This window comes from Leucoraja erinacea, chromosome 37 (genome assembly GCF_028641065.1).
Source record: "Leucoraja erinacea ecotype New England chromosome 37, Leri_hhj_1, whole genome shotgun sequence".
NCBI lineage: Eukaryota > Metazoa > Chordata > Chondrichthyes > Rajiformes > Rajidae > Leucoraja > Leucoraja erinaceus.
In genome coordinates this window covers 6,601,612-6,615,783 of record NC_073413.1, presented here as the reverse complement: position 1 = coordinate 6,615,783, position 14,172 = coordinate 6,601,612, and the positions used below count along the sequence as shown (strand labels likewise).

Sequence of the window (14,172 nt, the reverse complement as noted above, 5' to 3'; positions counted from 1 at the left end):
TGCATGTCGTGTTGTTACTTGCGAGCGGAGCACCAAGGCAAATTCCTTGTATGTGTACATACTTGGCCAATAAACTTATTCAATTAACATCATTCATTCATTTTAATATTCCAGAAAAAGAAGTATTGAGTTGGGGGAATGGTTTCTCCGTGTCTCCGTGTCATCGTGGTTTTTAATAAATGCAATTTCTCTTCTGTTCCCAGTCTGATCTTGCTCTATGTCGGCTTGTGATTACTGACGTTTGTTGCGCTGCCTGTGACAGGGGGAAAACATTTTTTTGTTGTGGAATGAATTTGTTGCAAAACCAGATGTCTCTTTGGTTTGGTGATGGAGGAGGAACTTGTCCTTGGCCCTGTTAAAACCTCCTCAGACTAATGTTTGCACGCAATGATGGGAAGCCAGTTGTAGTTGAGGAATGCCCTGATTATCGACATGCTAATGGGTTTGTGTATATAGAGCTAAAGATTTATTAGTGAGTTTGCTTGCATAAGTTGAAGGGAGCTGTTAAGAAAAGTTTAGACTTAATGTAGATGCTACTGATAGATAATGTCATCCATCATAGGCCTTAGAATGGAGCGTTTATTTCTGTTTAAAATGGAGAGAGAAGCTTGTAGTACAGTAGGTAGACAAAAATGCTGGAGAAACTCAGCGGGTGCAGCAGCATCTATGGAGCGAAGGAAATAGGCAACGTTTCGGGCCGAAACCCTTCTTCGGAAGTACTACTTTGTAGTATAGTATTTTGCTCGTTATGTGGAAACAAAGAACTGCAGTTGCTGGTTTAAACTGAAGATAGACACAAAAAGCTGGAGTAACTCAGCGGGTCAGACAGCATCTCTGGCTTAAAGGAATAGGGGGCACAAAATGGCGTAGAGTGCTGGAGTAACTCAACGGGTCGGGCAGCGTATCTGAAGAGAATGGATAGGTGATGTTTCAGGTCTTGACCTGAAACGTCGTCTATCCATGTTCTCCAGAGTTGATGCTTGACCCGTTGAGTTACTTCAGCACTTTACACCCTTTTCCTCATGATGTGCTTGTATGTATTTTCATAGTTTCATTCTGAAGTAATATTCAAACAATCCTTTTTGCATTTAGTCATTTTCAGTCTGGATAGTTGCCACTCATGGTAAGCTCCTGGAGGGTGGCATGGTGGCGCAGCGGTAGAGTTGCTGCCTTACAGCGCCAGAGATCCAGGTTCGATCCTGACCATGGGTGCTGTCTGTATGGAGTTTGTATGTTCTCCCTGTGACCACGTGGGTTTTCTTCGGGTGCTCCAGTTTCCTCCCACACACCAAAGACATACAGGTTTGTAGGTTAATTGTAAATGTTCCCTAGTATGGGGGATAGTGTTGGCGTACGGGGTGATCGCTGGTTGGCGCGGACTCGGTGGACTGAAGGGTCTGTTTCTGTACTGTATCTAAATTTTCCTTGAAGAAATATCCTGTGTAAAAGTGATTGTGGTCTGGGATGTGAATTCAGATGGACACACAGCCAAATAGCTGTTTAGGTGCTGTTTAATGTGTTGCCCTAGTCAGGGTGAACAGCTTGAGTTTGGTGGGAGGCTTCTGTACCATGCTATAGTTTTCATCCTCTGTGGCTATTCCTCTGATCCCCTCTAAACATCGTAACCTGTACCTTAAACCTATGCCCATAAGCTTTACATATCTCTGCTATGGGAAAGAAAAATCCTCCTATCTATGCTCCTCTCTGAGATCCTCGGTTTACTCAGGACTGTCGCTAAGCTAGCAGAACCCATTTATCATTTTCTTCGCTTCCCCTTTCCCAAGAAGTGTTTCGAGGTCCAGAAGTTTAAGATTATTTGCTTGTAATCATTTTACACTTGCAAGCTGAATGCAATAAGTAGCTTTGGCCTTTACATCAATTATACTAATGTTTTCACCACTTCTTTATGAATTTGTCAATAAAGATTATTGCCCCATTTGGTAAGTTTCCCTAGGGAGATTGAGTAACCAATCTCCCTTCCACTGGGGATGCAGTCGGAAAACTGTTACATAAAATGCTGCAAAAATGTAAAAAATTAAAAGAAACCAGGCATTTTAAGTGGCTCAGCTTACAAATTGTGGTGAGGTTTGTGCGGTACTGTGGCGCAGCAGTGGAGATGCTGCCCTCCAGCGCCAACGACCCATGTCCCGGGTTCGATCCAGACTGCGAGCGCTTGTCTGTATGGAGTTTATATGTTATATCGCCCCAGCGCAGAGGGAGAAGAGGAGGGAAGAGACTGCGGCCTAAGACTTTTGCCTCCATCACAGTGAGGAGATGCTGGGTGGACTCACTGTGGTGGATGTTAATGTGTGTTTATTGTTGTTTTATTGTATGGTATTATATGTATGACTGCTGCAATTTCGTTCAGACTTCGGTCTGAATGACAATAAAAGGCTATCTATCTATCTATATGTTCTCCCCGTGACCTACGTGGAGTTTCTCTGAGATCCTCGGTTTCCTCTCAAACTCCAAAGACGTACAGGTTTGTAGGTTAATTGGCTTTGTATAAATGTAAATTGTCCCTAGTGTGTGTTAAAGTGCTGGTCTGTGCGGACATGCTGGGCCGAAGGGCCTGTTTCCACGCTGTATCTCTAAACTAAACTAAAAATGCTGGAGAAAACTCAGCAGATGCAGCAGCATCTATGGAGCGAAGGAGATATCTCCAGCATTTTTGTGTACCATCGATTTTCCAGCATCTGCAGTTCCTTCTTGAATAAAAAGCATCACACGTGGGTTTAAATTATTTTGTGAGATATTTTAAAGAGGGCATTGATTTGTTGAAGAAACTAGTTCTGTATGTTTCTTCTCTCTGAATATTTTCTTGCATGTTTTTGTGAGAAAAATCAAACATTAAACATGATTAAGCTTTTTTTTTTGCGCAATGTTTTTGCAGAGTCTTGGACTTTCAGCGGCTTATCAAGGAGGACTTTTATGTGGAGTCACATATTATCCATTTCTGTTTCAGTTTAGATGATGGCACATCATTGCACTCGAGTCATCCATGGTGATACTTTTTCCCTTTTATTTACAGGCTTTGTGTTGGAATCAATTGACCTTAAAAATGGAACAAAGCTGGAGAAGAAAGCAGCCAGAGACCTGTACAGGTACCTTAAATATTTTGTAACAGAGAAAGAAATCGATAAAAATATGAGGGTGCAGAATATTCAGGGCCATATTTGGCTCCTGTTGAAAGGGCTCATTTTCAGCTGGCACGATAGGTTAATTGGCTTGGTAAAATTGTTAAATGTCCCTGTGTGTAGCATAGTGTTAGTGTGAGGATCGCTGGTCAGCACTGACTCGGTGGGCTGAAGGGACTGTTTCCGCACTGTATCTCTAAACTGAACTCAACTGGTTTTGGGAAGAGTCACATTTCTAACCGTTAAGGAATTGCAGTTTGTTTTATGAACCACATTTTACTCTTTTCTTTTCCATACAGTGTGGTAGTGCTAACATCGATGTGGATTTGACGGGTACTCAATCTAGTTGATGTGCTGCTGCCGAATTGACCCAAATCGAGGTATTTATTAATCATGGTCTTTCCTTTTAACCTGCTTCAAAGTAATATCAGATTGATAAATTGAAGAAGAGGTTAACCATTTTAAAATCTTGGTTATTGACCTTGAGTTGATTGGTATAGTTGTATCTGATGTCGTTTAATTTAGAGGTACTGTGCAGAAATAGGCCCTTCGGCCCATCGGGTCTGCACTGATCAGCCTTCCCCGCACATTAACACTATGCGACACACATAGTGACAATTTACATTTATACCAAGACAATTAATCTACAAACCTGTACCTCTTTGGAGTGGGGGAGGAGATTGCAATCTCAGTGTGTGTGTGTGTATATTTATTCAATGGTATATGGACACACTGATCTGTTCTGTATTCATGCCTACAATACTCTGTTGTGCTGAAGCAAAGCAAGAATTTCAAGATACAAGATACATTTAATTGTCATTTGGACCCCTTGAGGTCCAAACGAAATGCCGTTTCTGCAGCCATACATTACAAACAAATAGACCCAAGACACAACACAATTTACATAAACATCCATCACATTGTTGTTGTGATGAAGCCAAAAAAGCTTAAGAATTTCGATGTGTCCAAAGCCCCCGGCTGGCGATGGCGATTGTCCCGCGGCCATTAAAGCCACGCCGGGTGGTGCGAGGTCGCACACCGGGTCTTGGTGTTAAATCCCCCGGCGTGCGCTCGCAGAGTCCTGCGGCCATTCCAAGCCGCGCGGGGCGGTGATGTCAGGCCCCGCTCCAGGAGCTCCTCGACCCCGCAACTCGGGCAGGGGAAGTCGCCGTTGCGAGAGCCCTGAAAAAGCGGTCTCCCTCCAGGGACCCGCGGGCTCGGTGCCGCCGTCCACCAGACCCGCAGTTGCAGCCTCCGAATCTCCGGAGGTCGGGCTGCAGCAGCAGCAGCGCTCCTCTGCCGCTCCACCCGCCCGACTCGGCCAGCCCCGCGACGGTGAGGTGAGTCGGCACCAGAGTCCCCGGTCTCTTCCTGTTGGAGGCCGCTCCTCATTGCAGCCCCAACGATAACGGAGACCCGACGAGAAAAGGTCGGGTCTCCCGTGCAGGGAGAGATTTAAAAGTTTCCCCCTCCCTCCCACCCACCACCCCCCCCCACCCCCCCACCCACACCCCAACAAAAAATAAAAAAAAATTACATAAAAACATAGACAGAAAATAATAAAACGCGGACGGGCTGCAGAGGCCGCTGCTGACGAGAGTCGCGCCGCCCACCGGATCATGATAAGATTTTCATTGTCCTATCTGGGACACATGACAATAAACTCTCTTGAATCTTGAGTCTCTTGAATCTTGAAAACCCACGCAGGTCACGGGGTGAACGTACAAACTCTGTACAGACAGCGCCCGTAGTCGGGATCGAACCTGGGTCTCTGGCGCTGGAAGCGTTGTAATGTAGCAACTCTACCGCTGCGCCACGGGGCCACCCCTTAAACCATTCTTCCTTAAAACAATTCCTCATTTCTGTAAATGGCCATTAGATGGGAAAGAGTTGACACATCTTTCTTCCTTTCCCCTGGGGGAATAGCCTTGCATCTGAGCTCTCCCTGTGCATGTGTGGGTTTGACTTGCAGAACTGTCAGTGTAAAAGTAGGACAGTGTATTAATAACCCAGTGCGCTGAGACAAGTTAGAAGAACTGCTCCTGTCTCTTCCTAATGCATGTGCAGCCAGAACAGTCAGTTACTTCCCAGGAGAGGGGAGGTCGCTGCGTATTTGTGAGTTGCTACAGCTCAGCAGCATGCGTGGATGTGCGCATCAATTTGCAGCCTTCCCCAAATAACTGTAAATTGGGAATAGGAGGCAGGAATTTGGGGGGGATAGTATAATCGCGGGGAAAGTGGTACTGATAAATTTGATGAACTTCATTTCAGGGTATCAAAATAAATGGCAAATGAGATAATAGATGCATTTTTTTTACATTGTGCAATATTTCTCTGATGACGTGGGCAAGATTAGATTGTAAAATACTGAATGTTTCTCAGTTTAATCCAAAGCAGAAGTTGGGGAAGAAGACAAGGAGGAAACTGTAGGCCAGTTATCTTAACATCTGTCTGGGAAAACAACATAATTTATTATTAAAGATGTAATGGCAGGACAATAGACAATAGGTGCAGGAGTAGGCCATTCGGCCCTTCGATCCATTCAATGTGATCATGGCTGATCATCCCCAATCAGTACCCCGTTCCTGCCTTCTCCCCATGTCCCCCGACTCCGCTATCTTTAAGAGCCCTATCTAGCTCTCTCTTGAAAGCATCCAGAGAACCGGCCTCCACCGCCCTCTGAGGTGGAGAATTCCATAGACAATTAGGAAAATAAATCAATGTGAAAGGGAAATGACATTTGACCAATCCAATGGCGTTAATTTGAAAAGGATGACAAGCAGTGGACAAAGTAGTACATGGGTATCCTTGGTTCTTGGTTTCTTGGTCCTCCAAAATATTCCAAATGGAATTTAAACTGGAGGTGGTACCTCATGGTGGTACCTCATCCCCCCCCTCCCACATACACCTCTCCCCCCGTCCCCTCTCCTCCCCCTCCCTCCTCCCCCATCTCTCTCTCCCCCCCCTCCACCCCCCTCTCCTCGCCCCTCTCCCTCTCCTCCCCCTCCCCCTCCTCCTCCCACCCCAACCCCATCCCTCTCTCCCCCCACCCCCCCTTCCCCCTACCCCTCTGTCCCTCTTCCACCTCTCCCAACTACCCTACCCTCCCCCCACTCTCCCCCCCCACCCCTCTCCCCCTCCCTCCACACTCTTCCCCCTCCCTCCACTGTCCAAAAGGCATCTGCTGAGTGTTGCATCAAAGATTGAAGCAAATGGGTCATGAGGTGGCACATCGACATGGATTGAAGACTGGTCATTAGGAAACGCAATTGCCATTTCTCTGGTAAGCCGCAGGGATTAGTACTGGGGCCTCAACATTGAAGATAGACTTTTTTTTTAGTTTACAGTGCAGAAACGGGACCAGTGATCCCCGCACATCAGCCCTACCCTACATGTACTTGGGACATTTTTTTGATTTACATTTATACCAAGCCAATTAACCTGCTAACCTGTACGTCTTTGGAGTGTGGGAGGTGTACAGATGTGTACAGCAATTCGTTCTTCCCCCGCACAATTAAAGCATGGAATAATCTCCACCTCACCATAGTTACCCAACCAGTTGCAACTGACATTTAAGGTAGCTCTTTCTTCCTAATAACCCTTTCTGGCTTAAGTCCTCCCTCCACCACCTCCAGTTTAAATTCCATTTGGAATATTTTGGAGGACCAAGAAACCAAGAACCAAGGTGGAGTGAAGATCTCGGAGAAAACCCACGGTGAGGTGGGAATCCAGTTAAAGGCGAGGCCAGTGGACAAACGCGCTTGGATTTGTATGAAAAACGATACTGTTGAGAGAGTCAAGTCTTTGAGATACGGCACGGGAACAGGCCCACCGAGTCCGCCCGGACCTGTGACCACCCTGTACACTAGCACTATCCCACACACTAGAGACGATTTGCAACCTTTTACCAAAGACAATTAACCTACAAACCTGAACGTCTTTGGGAGGAAACCGTAGTATCCGGGGAAAGCCCACGTGGACTTGGGGAGAACGGACAAACTCTATGCGGACAGCACCCGTGGTCAGGATCGAACCCGGGTCTCTGGCGCTGTGAGGCAGTAGCTCTACCACTAAGCCACTGTGCCACCAGCCCGGAGTGAGGGCCTGAACATCGGGCCAGCCGGGGCGGCGACTGCGGGTGCTCGGAAGGCCCCGACCACGGATGAACACGGAGGGGAGGCTGGCTGGACTATGGTGCCATCCTCACCTTGGTGCCATTTATGTTATGTTGTGTCGTGGACTTTCTGTGTTTGTGCTTTTTTTAAAATTCAATTTCAATTTTATTTTTAATATGCTTTATTATTTATTTATTATTATTTATTTTTTTTGGTGATTTTTTTTTTTTTTATGATACTGCCTGTAAGGGAAATTCATTTCGTTGTCTCAAATTGAGACAATGACAATAAATTTGAATACAATACAATACAAAGCCACCGTGCCACCAAAAGATGAGCAATGATTGAAACATTTCCAGAGAGAGGTAGAATGCAAAGATGATGTTATAATCAGAGCAGTAATGATCTCATAGAATGATGGAAGGTAGACAAAAATGCTGGAGGAACTCCACGGGTGAGGCAGCATCCATGGAGAGAAGGAATAGACGACGTTTCGGGTCGAGACCCTTCAACAGGGTAGGATCAAGGGGCCGAACGGTCCACTCCCACTCAAGGTTTGTATGTTGGCTTAAACATTTCCTGTAGTTGTTCCTAAAGGGCCTGTCCCACGAGCATGTGACTCCATGCAGCAAGCGCGACCTAAGTGACTGCATGCGGCAGGCGCTACCTAACGTGGTCGCTTGAGCCGTACGGCCTCGCGGGGCCGGTCCCACTTCGATCGCAGGAGCCGTATGGAGTTGTGCGGAGCTGGAACCGACATCGCGCGGGGCTCCGAAAAACTGACCGTGTTCAAAAATTCCGCTAGACAACAGCCTGCCGGCCCGCAGCCGCCTCGACGCCGTACGTCACGCGGGAACTCCCCGCGGGCTTCGCTCGCACTTCATGTCACTCACTCGACCTCCGCGCGGACCCCGCTTCTGGTTAGGTCGCGCTTGCCGCATGGAGTCGCTTGGGTTGCGCTTGCCGCATGGAGTCGCATGCTCGTGGGACAGGCCCTTTAGTTTAGGCTAAACATTTCCTTCATGTGATGCAGATTCTTGCCAAAACCAAATGGAATAATGAAAATGCTTTTTTCCTGCCAGAAGTATATCACGGAAGGCCAGATAGAAACTAGCTTTAGAATATGAGCTCCTCTCACGCCCACAGTAGATGTTTAATACGTGACTCATGCTTATCTAACAGAATGACTATTAAACTATTATCCAGCAAGTTTACTGCTAACTCAAAACCACTGTTCCTCTCCCTATCCTGTGCACTTCTCAATATCCCGTAAATTCCATTTGTTAAATTAATAGAAACATAGAAAATAGGTGCAGGAGGAGGCCATTCGGCCCTTTGAGCCAGCACCGCCATTCACTGTGAACATGGCTGATCGTCCCCAATCAATAACCTGTGCCTGCCTTCCCCCCATATCCCTTGACTCCACTAGCCCCTAGAGCTCTATCTAACTCTCTCTTAAATCCATCCAGTGACTTGACCTCCACTGCCCTCTGTGGCAGAGAATTCCATAAATTCACAACTCTCTGGGTGAAAATGTTTTTTCTCACCTCAGTCTTAAATGACCTCCCCTTTATTATAAGATTGTGGTCCCTGATTCTGGACTCGCTCAACATTGTTTAGCATTTTAGTTCCACAACTCCTTTATAAATTGCACTTTATCAGTTTATTTATTCATGTGTGTGCATTTATTTATATAATGGTATATGGACACACTGATCTGTTCTGTATTCATGCCTACTATGTTCTGGTGTGCTAAAGCAAAGCAAGAATTTCATTGTCCTATCGGGGACACATGACAATAAACTTGAATCTTAAATACGAGTTGGTAGAGTAGGCAGGCTCTGATGTTAAGCTGATGTTAAGCAGTCTGAGGAGCAGCAAATGTATGTTCATTTTCCAATAAACTATTATTAGTGGCCCTCCAGTCTGTTAATTGTTCCTAGAGAGCAAAATATATATTTGTTTCTTAAGCTGAAAGGAGTAATGATGGAGGCATCATTTTGCTTGGCGCCATCCATCTTGTGGTTCCGTTTTATGGGTGTTATTAGCCTGTCAGCACATCGCTTAGCGTGTGTTTATTGTGTCAGCAAAAATTCCTTCCTTGAACCACTTCACTTCAGAGTAGGAAGGAGTCTAAAGATGGGTCTCGACCCGAAACTTCACCTGTTCCTTCTCTCCAGAGATGCTGTCTGACCTGCTGAGTTACTCCAGCTTTTTGCGTCTATCTTCCCTTCACCTCTGACATTTCTTCCGGGCTCCTTGCGTAAAATTTACCATTTTAATCGAACTTTTGGACGCCCAGTATCTCTTTGCCTTAGTGTTGACTATTTAGATTGATTAAATATAAGCCCTGGGACATCTTAACTAAAGGCCTTTTATGATTGCAAGTTCTTGTAACGAATAAGATTGATAAGGAACATCAAGGAGATGACAGAAGTGATTGACAATGAATATCAAGGAGATGAAGGAAGTGCATGAAAGATTTTAAGAAGGAACTGCAGATGCTGGAAAATCGAAGGTAGACAAAGGTGCTGGAGAAACTCAGCGGGTGCAGCAGCATCTATGGAGCAAAGGAAATAGGCAACGTTTTGGGCCGAAACCCTTCTTCAGACTCGAAGGAAATAGGCAACATGCCTATCATCCTTGGATATTTAACCCAAATATTCGTACATCTGGGTTTTGTTTTCATTTCTGGGTTTAATTTGACTTCAAATATTTAATTTTTTTTGGAATAAATAAAATTCCTCTTTTGGGTCGGGAATGGAGGATGCCAGATGTTGGGTCGCCCACGTCTTGGCCATGGTTCTAGATTATTTCTAAAAATCGTGAATACCAAAATAGAAACGTTGCCTATTTCCTTCGCTCCATAGATGGTGCTGCACCCGCTGAGATTCACCAGCACTTTTTTCTACCTGCATGAAAGATTTACTTTAAAGCAGTGAATCGCATCTGTGATGGCGGACATCTGGGGACTTTAAAGAATGTTGCAGCAAACGCCATGGGGGGGAATAGGGATTGGTTTGCTATTTTGATGAGGAAAATGGGCGAACCTGTGACAAATAATACCAAAGAATAGAATAGAATAGAATAGTTTCTTTATTGTCATTGTAACATGGACCATGTACAACAAAATTTAAAATGTCAGCCAGTCAGTACAGCATTCAAACATTTCTAAAGCTAACGATACATACACGGTAAAATAATAAAGATAAACAACTAAATAAATATCACGGACAAAGCACGCATACACACCCAACCCTCCATCCTTCTGTCGATTTCACAGTTACCACAGTCCCAAAGCAGTCCCAGGGCTCGAAATTAATGGTTGCCCGGGTGCCATTGACCACTCAAAGTGCCGCCGGGCAACCTAAACGGCGAGTCATTTTGCCCGGCTTGGCAACTTGGTTTATACCGAAGATGGACACAAAAAACTGGAGTAACTCCGCGGGTCCGGCAGCATCTCTGGAGAAAAGGAATGTGACGTTTTGGGTTGACGACGGTTGTGGGAAAGATGCTAAGTGGTGCGTGACGGAGGGTCGGAGCTAAAGATGGGCCGCAACGGCGGTGGCTCCATCTCCTCCTCCTCCTGCACCCTGCCTCGTTAGAGGAAGCTGCTGCCACTCTGCCAACGGCGCTTTCAAAACAGACCCTTGGAGGAGGGAGGTGTCGGTCAGAGGCGGAGGTAGAGTGGGGGAGGGAGGGGTAGGGTAAGGGGGGGGGGGGGGGGGGGGGGGGGGTGTGATTGGAGGAGGGAGACGTGCCAAAACACTCTCAGGACCGATCCCGGCTCCGGCGCAGCAATCGCTGCCGAACCAGCAGTGGACCATCCCCGTCCCCCACCCCCTGGGGATGGCCAGAGGCGTCGGGAGTCAGACCGGGGCGCGGTGCCCCCAGGCCCACAACCAGCGCAAAACCCCAGCTCACTCTGCCTGTTCCTGTCTGGATTGAGACAGGGCTGTAGGCGAGACAGGCAGCTGAGCTGCATTTAGCGCTGGATTGAACTGAAATTACTGTTCACCAGAAGCCTCGCGCGCGTGTGTGTGTGTGTGTGAATGTGCACAAGATATTCTGTCCGCGGGTCCCATCTATATTTTGGTTGCGATTTCCGTGCCTGACATGTGTTGTACGAGGAGCGCTGGCCTTCCTTCCCACCTCCTCTGCCCCTCTCCCTCTCTCTCTCTCGTACGCCCCCTCCACTCCCCTTATCCTGAGACCCCTCCTCTCCATCCCGCACTGATCCCCGTTCCTGTCTCTATTCAGTCCTCACTGACATCCCCTGTGCTTTCTCCCCCCCCCCCCCCCCATCTATTCATCCTGCACTGATCTCCCTAGCCACCTCGCATTGATTCTCCTGCCACTCCCCATCAATCCTACACTGGCCCCCCAATTCGTCCTGTACTGACCCCCCTTCCCATCCATCCTGCACTGCTCACCCCTTCATCCTGCACTGCACCCCCCATCCATCCTGTGATCTCCCCCCCCCCCATTCATAGAAACATAGAAACATAGAAAGTAGGTGCAGGAGTAGGCCATTCGGCCCTTCGAGCCTGCCACCGCCATTCAATATGATCATGGCTGATCATCCAACTCAGTATCCCGTACCTGCCTTCTCTCCATACCCCATGATCCCCTTAGCCACAAGGGCCACATCTAACTCCCTCTTAAATATAGCCAATGAACTGGCCTCAACTACCCTCTGTGGGTGAGAGTTCCAGAGATTCACCACTCTCTGCGTGAAAAAAAGTTCTTCTCATCTTCGTTTTAAAGGATTTCCCCCTTATCCTTAAGCTGTGACCCCTTGTCCTGGACTTCCCCAACATCGGGAGCAATCTTCCTGCATCTAGCCTGTCCAACCCCTTAAGAATTTTGTAAGTTTCTATAAGACCCCCCTCTCAATCTTCTAAATTCTAGAGAGTATAAACCCCTATCCAGTCTTTCTTCATAAGACAGTCCTGACATCCCAGGAATCAGTCTGGTGAACCGTCTCTGCACTCCCTCTATGGCAATAATGTCCTTCCTCAGATTTGGAGACCCAAAACTGTACGCAATACTCCACTCACCAAGACCCTGTACCAGTAGAACCTCTCTGCTCCTATACTCAAATCCTTTTGCAATGAACCCCACTGACATCCCCCCCGCTCTCCCCTCCTAATTTTACCCACTCCAACCAACACTCACTAATTCCCTAGCCTCAATCGATCCAATCCACACAGATTGGCTTCTCAAGGCCCCCTCACCTATCCACCCTGCACTGATTCATTTCCCCCCCCCCACCATCCCAACCCTATTGTGCTGGAAATGTCTTCAGAGCTAACATTGACTATGTTTGATAACGGAATGCAATCAAATATGTTTTAATTCCCAATGTTATTATTTGTTTTAATCCATAAAGATGACACATTATTACAGAATTCATTTTAATGGCAAATCAACGCTGTTAATATGGGGTATCCGTACTATAGTTATTTAATGAGCAACATTCACAACTATATGTTGGATTTATCCAGGTTTTACTTCTACCGCCAGTCATATACATCACAAATGTGGTCAGGAGATATTGCAGTTGAAATTATAACGTTAATTCTGAAGTGGGAATAATGGAAAAAGCGTTTATCAACAATTTTTTTTTAAATGGTGCTTACAAACTGGGTATCTTCATTGCCACATACATCTAATCTGAATGTCTGGTAATGTGGCGTCTTGACATCTTTAAATATATTACCAAACATTTGCTGCATTTATGTCCTTTGGCCATCTCTTGTTAGTTAGTGTAATGTTTAACCTGTCAGATGGGTATAGTCAGTTTTGTCAGCTATTATCATAAAATGCCTTTAGAAAATTCCTTGCAACCTGTATATTTTGTGGTGGATAAATTAGGTGGGAAGCGAAAGTGTTTCTGTAACAATAGCAATAACGACCCATGCTATGGCCATGTCATGGTAATTTTTGGCCCTTCACAGAAACATGCTTGCATCAATCTGTAGTGTGCATGGTTAAGCATGTATGTTATCAAGGTCCAGGATTTATTGACACAGGTTGATCTTACGTTGAATAATCCAACCACATTTTTATTTGGAAGTGGAAAGAAATAATAAAAAATGCATTAATTCCAATGTGTAAAACTAGTTGAGATACTGTATTATAATTTTGCTGCATGTCATTCTGGTGTATATCATGTATGTTAGTTTGTGACTCTATTTGAAGCAGAAATAATATGTGAATGCTTCATTGAGCATAATTCCGACTGGTAACTACGCACTTCGTCCGAGCATGCGCCATGCAAGCCATCTTAAATGACCACCTAAAATGTCATTTGGCAACCTAAAAAGCTGCCAAGGTTGCCCGGCTGGCAACAGGGAAAAAAAGTTAAGCGAGAGCCCTGACAGTCCATGTCTTTGTTGCCCTAAATATTGAATGCATGGTCTCCATTCATTGACTACTTGAAGGGGCAGACTGGCTCGGCACGTGAACCTGACTGAAACTCGAATTAAGGATTAGATGAAAAGTTATACTTTATAAATTTACGAACTTATCTCCAATGTTGTGTTTTTAGTAAATTGTTCCATTCTTCTTTATCATGCTTTTTTATTTTTTTAATTTCTCTTTCTTATTTTCTATCTATATAAATTTTTTTTACTAGAAGCAGAGTTAATATCAATCGATAATATTAGTGATGTTAGGATTGATATACATGAAATACCTGCCTCTAATAAAAAGATTATTAAAAAAATAAAAATATTGAATGTAATAAGGCATCACCGTTATCCACCATTCCTCCTCCTCTATGTCAGCACACAAATAACTGACCTACGATGCATAACTCTCGAAGAACATGATTCATTTTACCCATCAAAAATGAACTGATGTACTTGTTAGGACACGGTATTTTTTTTTTCTATATTGGTTTCCTCAGATGTCAA

General features: G+C 45.5%; 1 protein-coding gene across 1 annotated transcript in view; it reads left to right on the top strand.

Annotated features, from left to right (window-relative positions):
• The window catches only part of LOC129713706 (myocardin-related transcription factor A-like), a 145,603-nt gene that overhangs the window by 15,503 nt on the left and 115,928 nt on the right, over positions 1-14,172 (top strand). The window contains 2 exon segments of the mRNA XM_055662957.1: positions 3,032-3,104; positions 3,437-3,517. The gene's annotated coding sequence lies outside the window, so the exon portion shown is untranslated.